The sequence below is a fragment of the Phytophthora infestans genome, genomic scaffold, assembly GCF_000142945.1.
Source record: "Phytophthora infestans T30-4 supercont1.64 genomic scaffold, whole genome shotgun sequence".
NCBI lineage: Eukaryota > Oomycota > Peronosporomycetes > Peronosporales > Peronosporaceae > Phytophthora > Phytophthora infestans.
In genome coordinates, this window is record NW_003303695.1 from 192901 (window position 1) to 202738 (window position 9838).

Consider the following 9838-nt stretch of genomic DNA (forward strand, 5'->3'; position numbering starts at 1 on the left):
GCGTCCGCAGAAGCGAACTGGGTGCAGCTTGTCGTCGTGCGGCTGCATCATAGTACTGCTCAAAGCCCAGTCATTAGCGTACAACATTATGTGGACTTCTTTCGCCGAGTCGAAACGGCGAAGAATTAAAGCTTCTGCTACCCGGTTTTTGAGCTCCGCGAATGACGCTTTTGCTGACGTCAAGTCACCCCCAGGACCAAAGTCCGTCTCCTTTAATTGATAGAGTGCTGCTCCATATACAGCCAAGTTCTGGATGAATCGGCCGTAATAGTTAAGTGCACCGAGGAAGGCTTGCATCCCCTTCTTTGATTTCGGGAAGGAGAGCTCGGCGATCGCGGCTATCTTCTTCGTATCAGCGCGTATGCCACTCGGCGTAATCTCGTGCGACAGGAAATCAACATTGAGTTGGACAAAGATACTCTTGGTAAAGCTGATGCTAATCCGACATTCTGTGAACCGGGCTAGTAGTCGGTCCAGTGTCTCCAAGCAGGCGTCAAACGTCTCCCCTCCAAAACAAATATCATCGACAAACGACCTCCGCTTGAACACTGGGATCAAATAAGACTGGTCAGGTTCTCCATTAGCGAACATGTCACGTCCAGTCCGTTGACTAGGTCTTGAACCGGATCGCAGTCAGCTTGTGATTGGTGGTCCGCTTCGAACTTCGTCAGCTGTCCTGGCGTTGAATTGCCGACCCCGCCGAGCTCCCGACTCGGCTTCGGCGTTAGCCATTCGTTCAGCAAACAACTGCCATCCTCCCTTTGGTTGAACGTAACCCCATAGAGCGTTGTCGATGAGTCGCTGATAAATCATATGCGCATTCTTCAATCCGAACGGCATTCGTAACCACTCAAGTGCACAGACGAACGCTGAGATCTGCCGAGCTCGGCGTGTCATCAAGACTGTCCGGAATCCGCTCGCAGCATCAAGCGAACAAAGCCACGAGTAACTCTCGTCAACTAGTGGCATGGCGTATTCCTACGGCGTCGTAATCGCGTTAGCTAGTTTATAGTCAATGCATAGCCGAATATCCACACCATTTTTCTTGAGTACTATCACCACTGGTGAGGCCCAAGCGCTGCCCGAGAATGATATCAACCCAGCTGAAGCAATCCTTTCAACAACTCGTACAGTTTGCTCAAGAGGCGGAGAGGTATCCGCCGAGCTTTCTGCTTGATAGGTGCGTGTCCTTGAACGTCGATGTCGCACAATGCTCCGTACGCTGGAGGCTGCAGGGCATTACCACTTCAAATCATTATTCCTTCGTGCTTTTGCAGCTTTGCCACCAACCTAGCCGACTGTGCTGGCGTATGGCTACTTGACTTGACGTTTGGAGCGCCATAGTCGAGTTCTGTAGGCTCAGCGTCAGTGAGGTCGGAAAGGAAGGCCAGCTCATGAGCGTAGTCCGTCAACTTCAGATCTGTCCCACTCCGCTCAAAGATATCGGTCTTACTGTCGTCAACATCATCCTCTTGCTCGTCCTCGGTCGCTGCGATGGCCACGTAGTGCTGTCTTAGGGTTTCCATTGGGTCTCTTGTTGAGCTGCATTCATCATCTTCAGCTTGTTCTAAACTGTAGCCAATCCCGCCGGGGTCGAACACCGTCGTCGCTGAGCTCGTTACTCCGATCTCAGTTCCAGTACCTCTCAACCGTAATTTTTCTGATAAATCATAGTTGTCGTCCACGTGAGGGAAAGTAACCGCTGAGTCCACTACGATGGCCGATCTGACTTCTGCGTGATCAAACTTGTCTCCGAGGTAGATAATATCATCGTGTCGTCTAACCACGTCCAATCCGTTTTCAGCATCCAGAGTCTCCAACGCTGAGCTCGCAGTAGCTGGATCGTCGTTAGGTTTTATTCCTTCATGTAGTAATACCCCCGACTATCATAGTCCTTTGTCGCGTCGGAGTGCTGTTCCGCTGAGTCTGTTGCGACGGCAGGACAGACATCCACACATCCACACTCTTCAGTCGCGTAGTCGGCAGTCCTGTGGCACCCTGGGACAGCCCCCAAGTCATTTCTTACGGCTGGATCTTCGAGCGCCGAGCTCGCCGTCACCACATGGTTAACCCCAGCACTTACAGTGGTCAGGGTGCTCATAGCTGAGTTCACCTCGCCCACAATACTTGGTCTAATGACTTCAAACTTGGCTCGGTCGTCAATAACGGGTTGGCCGTCGCGTAGGACCTGTTCCAAGCATTCTTCAGGGTCTCCTTCCGTTATAGCTGAGTCTACCGTCGCCGACGCTTCTTCCTTCGTCCTTACTGCACTTGTTCCTTCAACCACTGCGTTCGTGCTGGCGTCAGAAATGGCGCCATCGTCTTCAAACTTGGACAGATGATAGGAGACATCTTGGCCATCGTGTAACTCCGGCGTACGATCCGCTCGGACGTCCTCCAGCTTGAACGCTGAGTTTAAAGCCGGGTCACCCCTTGTCACCCCTGAAGTTGATATGACGTCGGCGTTATCGCGACGCCTCTGGTCTTTGTCGGCTCCTGTATCAGCTTCGATCCTCCTCCAGCGCTCGGCGCATGTTAACTCTGGTCCGTTCTCCCACTGGAGGGGGTCGTTTTCCCACCGCCGTCGGAGTTGGGTATTTTCGTCTTTCCACAGCTGGCGGCTGGTGTGACAACCAGTCCTCGTACAGTCGTTGTTCTTTCTGCAGCAAATCTTTGTCCATCGCCGACTCAAATGCCAATATCTGCCAGTCACGGTATTTCGCCGAGTTCACGCGGACATATCCTTCATTGGCCAGTACTCCGTGTGGTTGCCATTTTATCACATAAAAGTGAGGTGGGCACCAGACTGACTTGGGTCGTACGTTTGTAATTAGGACATGGGTTGTGGTCTTCCTTGGTGATTAAAAACAACCGTTGGAATCCAACCCTTCGTCCGTCGCACCCACAAGTCATGCGTCGACTCACTGGGTTGCCGCCTGGGCAATTAGAACTCAGCGGTCATTCGACTTTCGATTGTTAACCCGTCTGGTGGCCCACATGGGACATTTGGTCCGAACTCGGTCTTTGTCGGCGCATTACTTGATCGGATGAGTGGGATCATCATCGCATCGGGTAGCTTGACCGCCGAGTTGTGCAGATCCAGACGGATCCCAGCTGGGATCATGAAGTCAGTGCCGAGAATCAAATCGACTCCGGCATGATGAGGCATTATCAACACTTCAAACTCGTATGCCACTTCCCAGCCGAGCGTCACCTTCACGACTGGTCGTGACGCTGTCACCATTCTATCTTTACTTATTCCTTGTATGTCGATCCGCTTATCTCGGCTGGCCACTCTTTTGAGACGCAGTTTCTTCGCGAAGTACTCACTAATCGCCGAGCCGTTTGCTCCGGTGTCCAATAGGATCTTGGTCCTTCGGTCGTTCACTGCCCCCAATACGAGAGCACTCATTCTAACTCGGCAATCAAACGTCTGTGCTGACCACCATCCCAGCCGCTCTCCTGGAAGCAGCTTCATGATTCTGGTATGGTGCACAACCTGGTCTGACTGCCGCGTTACACTTGCAATCGCTCGGTAGTTATCATCTAACTCACCGAGCTCCCGTTCAATTCCGTCGATTTCACACATCCAATTGCCATCCCCGCTTCGTCCCTCCGGCCGTCCTGCTTCGTCTACGAAGGCAAACAAGAAGTTCGCCTCAACTGCAGGTTCAGCAGACTGTGGCAGCCCGACATACTCCAACCCCGTCAGTGTTGGCGGGCCGCCGAGTTTAAATCACTCGGCGTGTAAAGGTTTTGCAGGTCTTCTGGCACTTGCGACTTGTCGACAGAATTCTTCACGAACGCAGCCGGCTTCTCGTATTGACGAAACAGCTCGCACTGGCCGACTTCATGGACTTGTCTGCAGAATTTGCAACGCCGCCGACAGTAGTGAGCCGAGTGTCCCGTTCTTCCACAAGCTGCACAAGGTCCACGCTGTGAGCTGTCGCGTGATCCATCCCCACGGTTCGACTATTCTCGTTGGTTGTATGATCGTGGAGGTCGGTTCGCCGAGTTCCCCCAACTTTGATTCCAGCCATTCTGATCTCCCACCGAGTTCTCCCGGCGGACCGTGGTATTTCCCTTGTCATTGGCAACGCCGGTTTCTATGTAGTCGTTGTCTTCCGCCGAGTCGTACCCTCCGGACTGGTCCTGATCGTTCCTTTCGTCTTCGGAGTTGTATGGACTCGGTGGGTGCTGACCGAGTAGGTCTTCCCTGCGTCAACAAAGGTGACTCGGCGGTCGTGGTTGTCTTCTTTGCGACTACGCGTCTCATCTCGACGTCTATCTCGTCGTTCATCTCGGCGGCCTGGATCCTTCCGCTTATCGTCTCGTCCTCGTTCAATCACGAGTCGGTCGCGTAGCTTCTTACGTTTTTCACCGAGGATCCGACGCTTGATTATCTGCTTTACCTTACTAATTTCTTCCAACTGCAAGGGGTACATCGAATCCATCACATCGTCATCTCCACAATGCAGCAAGAAGTGCTCGACATGGTCAGCTGCTTCGGTGCCACCTTTCTCGTACTGGATCTTGGCTGCCCGAGCATACCCGTTGAGCCGGATCAAGAAGTCACAGATCGGCTCGTTAACTTTACATCTCGCCGAGTAGTAGCAAGTGCGGGCGGATTGGTCAAACTGTGAGCAATAATAATCCAGATACGCCTCGCTGAGTAGTTTCCAGCGTCGCTGAGTCTTCTTCGACTGCTGCCTATACCAACTCTTCGTCGCGCGTCCCAAGCATTGCGAGAAGGGTTCGCATCAGGCGCTTTGGGGCATCCTTGTGCTCTTCACCTCGTAGATGAAACGCTTGAGCCACTGGAGCGATGCGTCAGAGCGGTAGCGTTTCCCTTCGAACTTGGCGATTTTTTCGAGTGAGGCGTGGGTTCGGACTTCTAGGTACTGAGTCGAGTCTTCTTCTGCCGCGTCGAAGCTCAAGTTTCGGATGTAGTCCTTCACGGTTTCGTCACGGTTTCCTCTCACATTGAAGGCGTCATCGTCCTCCTCGTCTTCCTCGTAAGCCTCAGCTTCGTCTACAGCGTCATACAATTCACGGTAGCGACCTGCCTTCCGCTGTCCACGACTCGGCACTCGCTGAGTCGGGTTTAGCTTCATCGGAGTCAGCATGTGGGATTCTTCGAAGTATGGAGTCCCTTGCGTAGCGCGGAACACTTCACGTCTCTTCATCTCCGGGTCTTCGGCAAAGGAATTTTGCTTGGGTCTTCGCCGAGTGCTTTGAACTCGGCTACTCGGCTGTACACCTGCTTCGTTCCACCAGGGGCCTTCTCCAATCTAAACCCCACTCTCAACTTCTTCTTCCATTGCCAGAGTTTAGCTCCGGCGTGGGGTAGACTCCAGTCGGACTGGATGAGGCTGTTTGGTTGGCTGTTGCACCGATAGCCCATCGCACGCACCGGTTGAGTTAGTTCGGGACCCAACATCGGCCACTTCGCCTGCGCCATCGCCACAGGCGCGAACATCATCATCCACTCCGATCTCGTTCTCATCTCTTCACCAAGTCGAGCCAACACTTAATTGGCGCTCGGCGTATCGGCGTTCCTCGTCGCTTTCGGAATAAGGGGCGGACGGTCCCCTTGAGCAGCGCCATGTTCTTCTTCATCTTCTTCATCGTCTGCACCTTCGTCGAGCTCGGCGGATAAGTTGCGCTCAACAGGACGTGGGGCTCCATGCGTCCCACCTGCAGCGTCAACTCTTCCACCTCGCCAAGTAGCTCGGCGGTAGTCTTCGTTCTCCGAGCTCAGCGGTCTCGGCCTCTCTTCATACTCTCCTCATTGCATCTCCGTTCTCGCTCTCCTGGTCTTGGTCGACCTCGTCGAACGGGACGGTCCGTCCCACCTCCATCGGCATGGCGATGATCCGCCGGGTCCGACCCCGCGAGAGGCGATCCTCCAGCCGTCGCAGGGCTTTCGTCGCTCGGAGTTGCTGATCCCTTGACCATCATCACTTTTCTCTTTCTCTTCTCTTCCTCTTAGCTTGGTAAGCTGGCACCTACAAAAACAAGCACACACTCCTGTTCCCGTTTCGCGGCACCGGTTGTGGTGTAGTAGAACACACAAATACCGTCAGATGTGGATAACTTACACAAACCACAACGAATCGCCGAGTTAGGTCGGCGGTTGTATGGCCTGCGCAGAGGGTTGTCCCCTCGTGGTTCGGCCCTTCCGGGGCAGACGCGTGGCTCGCTTCCACTCGGTTCCGACTAACCAATTCAGAGCACTTCCGAGGCTTCGCCGAGTTTGGTTCGGCTGAGCTCGTTTACAAACCCTGTGCCCTCCACCAAAGAATGGACGACGGCGCGCGAGCGCTTTTACAGGTCACCGAGCGCAGAGGCTGCTCAGCTAGAAGTGTTACGGCACCCCGGGCTATCCGACGTACCGGCCCACTGAGTGTGCGGGGCTTTCTTTCGCGCGTAGCGAGACTTTATCCTACCCGGACGCTCTAATCTCTTGGCGCTACCAGTCAATACCCTACAAGCTATGCGTCTCGAGTATCGACGGCAGGCATAATCCAGCCCTATGCAGGGACTTACCGGAAAAGTGTACACGTGTCTTGGACTAGGCAAATTCTGCTCTGTTATATCTTCTGGGAGCCTTTTCGGCTCCCCCTATTTAATCATATGCTTCTCATACATAATCTAGTGAAATGTAGTCGTTTCGGATCTCTACCGACCCTTCCCCTGGGTTCCTAAACTCTGGGTTATCAGACTGAGCCGATTCTTGATCTAAAGTAGGTTGGCGCATGGTCCATTCAGAATATCCCTACACCACACTGGACCACTATGAAGCAATTGGGCGATGGCTGGCGAAGAATGGTATACCTAGGCGGCCTGGATATGTATCAGTGGGATCTCGTCGCTGTAGAGAATGGCAGAATCCGGCGTATGCGACGACTACCGAGATTGAATTCCTCGGGGAGGTGGAGCTCCCGGCGGAGCCAACTGGCCGCTTGGTGGATCGGCCTTCATACCCAACTCCGCGAACGATCTTACTGAGGGATCGTCGGATTGGGATCTAAGTGGTAGAGGTTGGATTCAAGACAGCTGGAGAAACCCAGAACCGATCCCTAGATAACCAAATCGGTGGATGGGGGATCGCAAGCAATTGAAACCGGCCCGCTGGATCTGGCTGACTCATGGCTGGATTCGAAATTCCCGTTGGACAGAATGCCTGGATCCCTGTCGAGAGTGCCAACACTGGCTAAACAAGAGCCGTCGTGTGTAAGCTCACCAGAAGATCAAGTCGATCCAAAAGGTATTTTCACCCGGTACCAGAATATCCGATCCCATGAAAACAGAAGGAATGTCGGAAGAGGGGGAATTGCGGTGCCTGGGTCCAGTGGTGGATCCGACAAAGACTGAAGACGAACAGGTATGCTACCATGAAGGCGGGGATCTACCCGCAGAGATCTTGGGGAAGGTATGGCGGTAATCCCGGAGGCACCACTGCCCACAGAGGAAGTCACGATTGACGACATCCAGGTGGATCCGGGAGCGAACGAACCCGCGGAAGTGAACCGACTGCGTCAGAAAATCTGGGAAAGCCGACATCTGCTAATGGCAAAGGTAATGCGCTACCACCTGCCGCACGCGGAGTCAAATGCGATATCGATGTCAGCGACGCGAAGCCGATTACTCAGAGGGTGCGGAAGGTGGCATTCAATTCCGTGAAAAGCGATCAGATCTGATTAAAGGTCTGTTGCGAGCTAAGATTATCAGCTTCGTAACCTCCCCATGGGCGTCTGCCCTGGTAATCATTATTTAGAAGAATGGGGTGGATATACGTCTGTGTATTGATTATCGGGATGGTTAATGGTCTAAAGCTGACTGATGGTATACCCGATGGATCATCCCCTGATTGATAATGCCCTCTACGGATTTACCCGAATACCGGAATCCGAAAGGGATGGATCGGGGGAAGGTGATGCGGAAGTGGATCCATTCGAAGCAGGGGAGCCAGGCGATCTGGGAATTCCATCCGTGTTAGGGCGCAGATCCCTATACCGACGACATTCTAATCCCGGCGGAATCGTGGGATCAGCTGTGGGAGAGAGTGACATTCCTACTGGAGGCGTGTGCTAACTGGAATCTCTCTATCAGCACGGTGAAGAGTTATTGGGGAATGCGCAAGGTGGATTATTTAGGTCATCGAGTCTACAAGGAGGGATTGGAGGCAAATCCTAAAGACCTGGCTTCGTTGGTAGACTTGTCTTTCCCGCAGTCGCTACGGGCGACGCAATCCTTCTTGGGCAGCTTGAACTACTTCAGTCGGTTCGTTGAGGATTACGCACTTTTCGCTGCAGTCCTCTATGAATTGAGGGAGGTGGATTTTGCTGCGATGGCCACTTCGGTTGTCCCAATAAAGATCCATCAAGCTCTGGCCCTAGAGATCCCAGATCCACGAGGGGGTCCACATAGCACGACGTCGGGAGACGACCTGAAACAGGAACTGGATCCACCCCGGGACCAATTGGGAGATGATCCAATCGGGTTGACGGAGGGGAGATCGGACAAGGTGGAACCTCGGTGGATCCGTGCTCACCACGCGTTCGTAGAACTAAGGAACAGGATCGCGACGACGCCCATCCTCCGCCATTTTGATCCAGAACGTCAGCCTACGGTGATAGTCTATGCTAGTGATTGGGCGGTCTCGGCACCTTTGGTACAAGAACATGAGGGGGTCTGCCATCCGGCCACCTTCGTCAGCCGAACGCTAAAGCCCAACGAGCTGCATTACGGAGCAGTAAAGAAGGAGATATTGGCACGTTTACGGGTGTTGGATCTCAAATTAAACCTGCTGGTGGGGAGATCCATCCGGATCCTGACTCGACATTTCACGCTCGCTTGGCTGTTTAAGTCGGCCGGTCTGCAAGGACGGTTAGGACATGAGCAGTCTCGCTTTCGAGATGAACATTGAAGATTATAAATGCTTAATAGGAGAAGACGAGATTCTAGGAGTCCTGGCAGCGAGCATCTCGCCCAGATCCAAGATGGATGAAGCACTGACAAAGATCGCTCCTAAGAAAAAGCCTAAACGCCAGACTCAAAGGCCGATCCCGACGGTGCAGCTGGTTGAAGATCTATACGCTCTGAGTTTTGATGGATCCGCCCGTATGCGAAGAGGAGGGGGTGCTTACAGTGCAATCCTATGGAGACTGCCCGAATGGGAAGTGGTGAGAGCCAGATCCGCGTACGCGGAAGGTCTCACAGTTAATGAGGCGGCGTCTAGCGGACTCCTGTTGGGGTTGGATCTGCTAATGGATGACGATTTAAAAAGACTGGTGTTATGTGGAGATTCAAATTAGGTAATCCGACAGGTGCGAGGTGAAATCGACTGCAAAGCCCCTGCATTAATGTTGTTACGTCAGAAGGTGATGACTCACCTGCGTGGGTGGATGAATCACGAACTGGTACATGTCAAGCGAGATGGGAATGCAAGTGCGGACAGCTTGGCAAGTTCCGCTCTACGGAATTAATGTGGGGTCGAAGTGGAGAGAGAGGCCGAGCGCCAAGATCTCGTCACATTAAATCGACTAGACGAAGTGGTTGTAGTTGGGTCCACGGAGCGGACTGTCCCGGTTATGGCTGTCACTAGATCCAGAGGAAGGGTTAGATCTAGCCCATAAATCCTAGATGAGGCGTACGTAAAGGGGGTCCGAATCGAGCGGATCCTCAAAGCACAAAACGAATAGACGTGGATCTCGGGACTAAAGAAGTATATGATGGGGGATGTACGAGATCTGAATCGGGAAGACGCCAAATCCTACGGTATTATCGCTATGGATTCTGAAGTGGATCGGAACGACTTACGCTTCCCTACGAA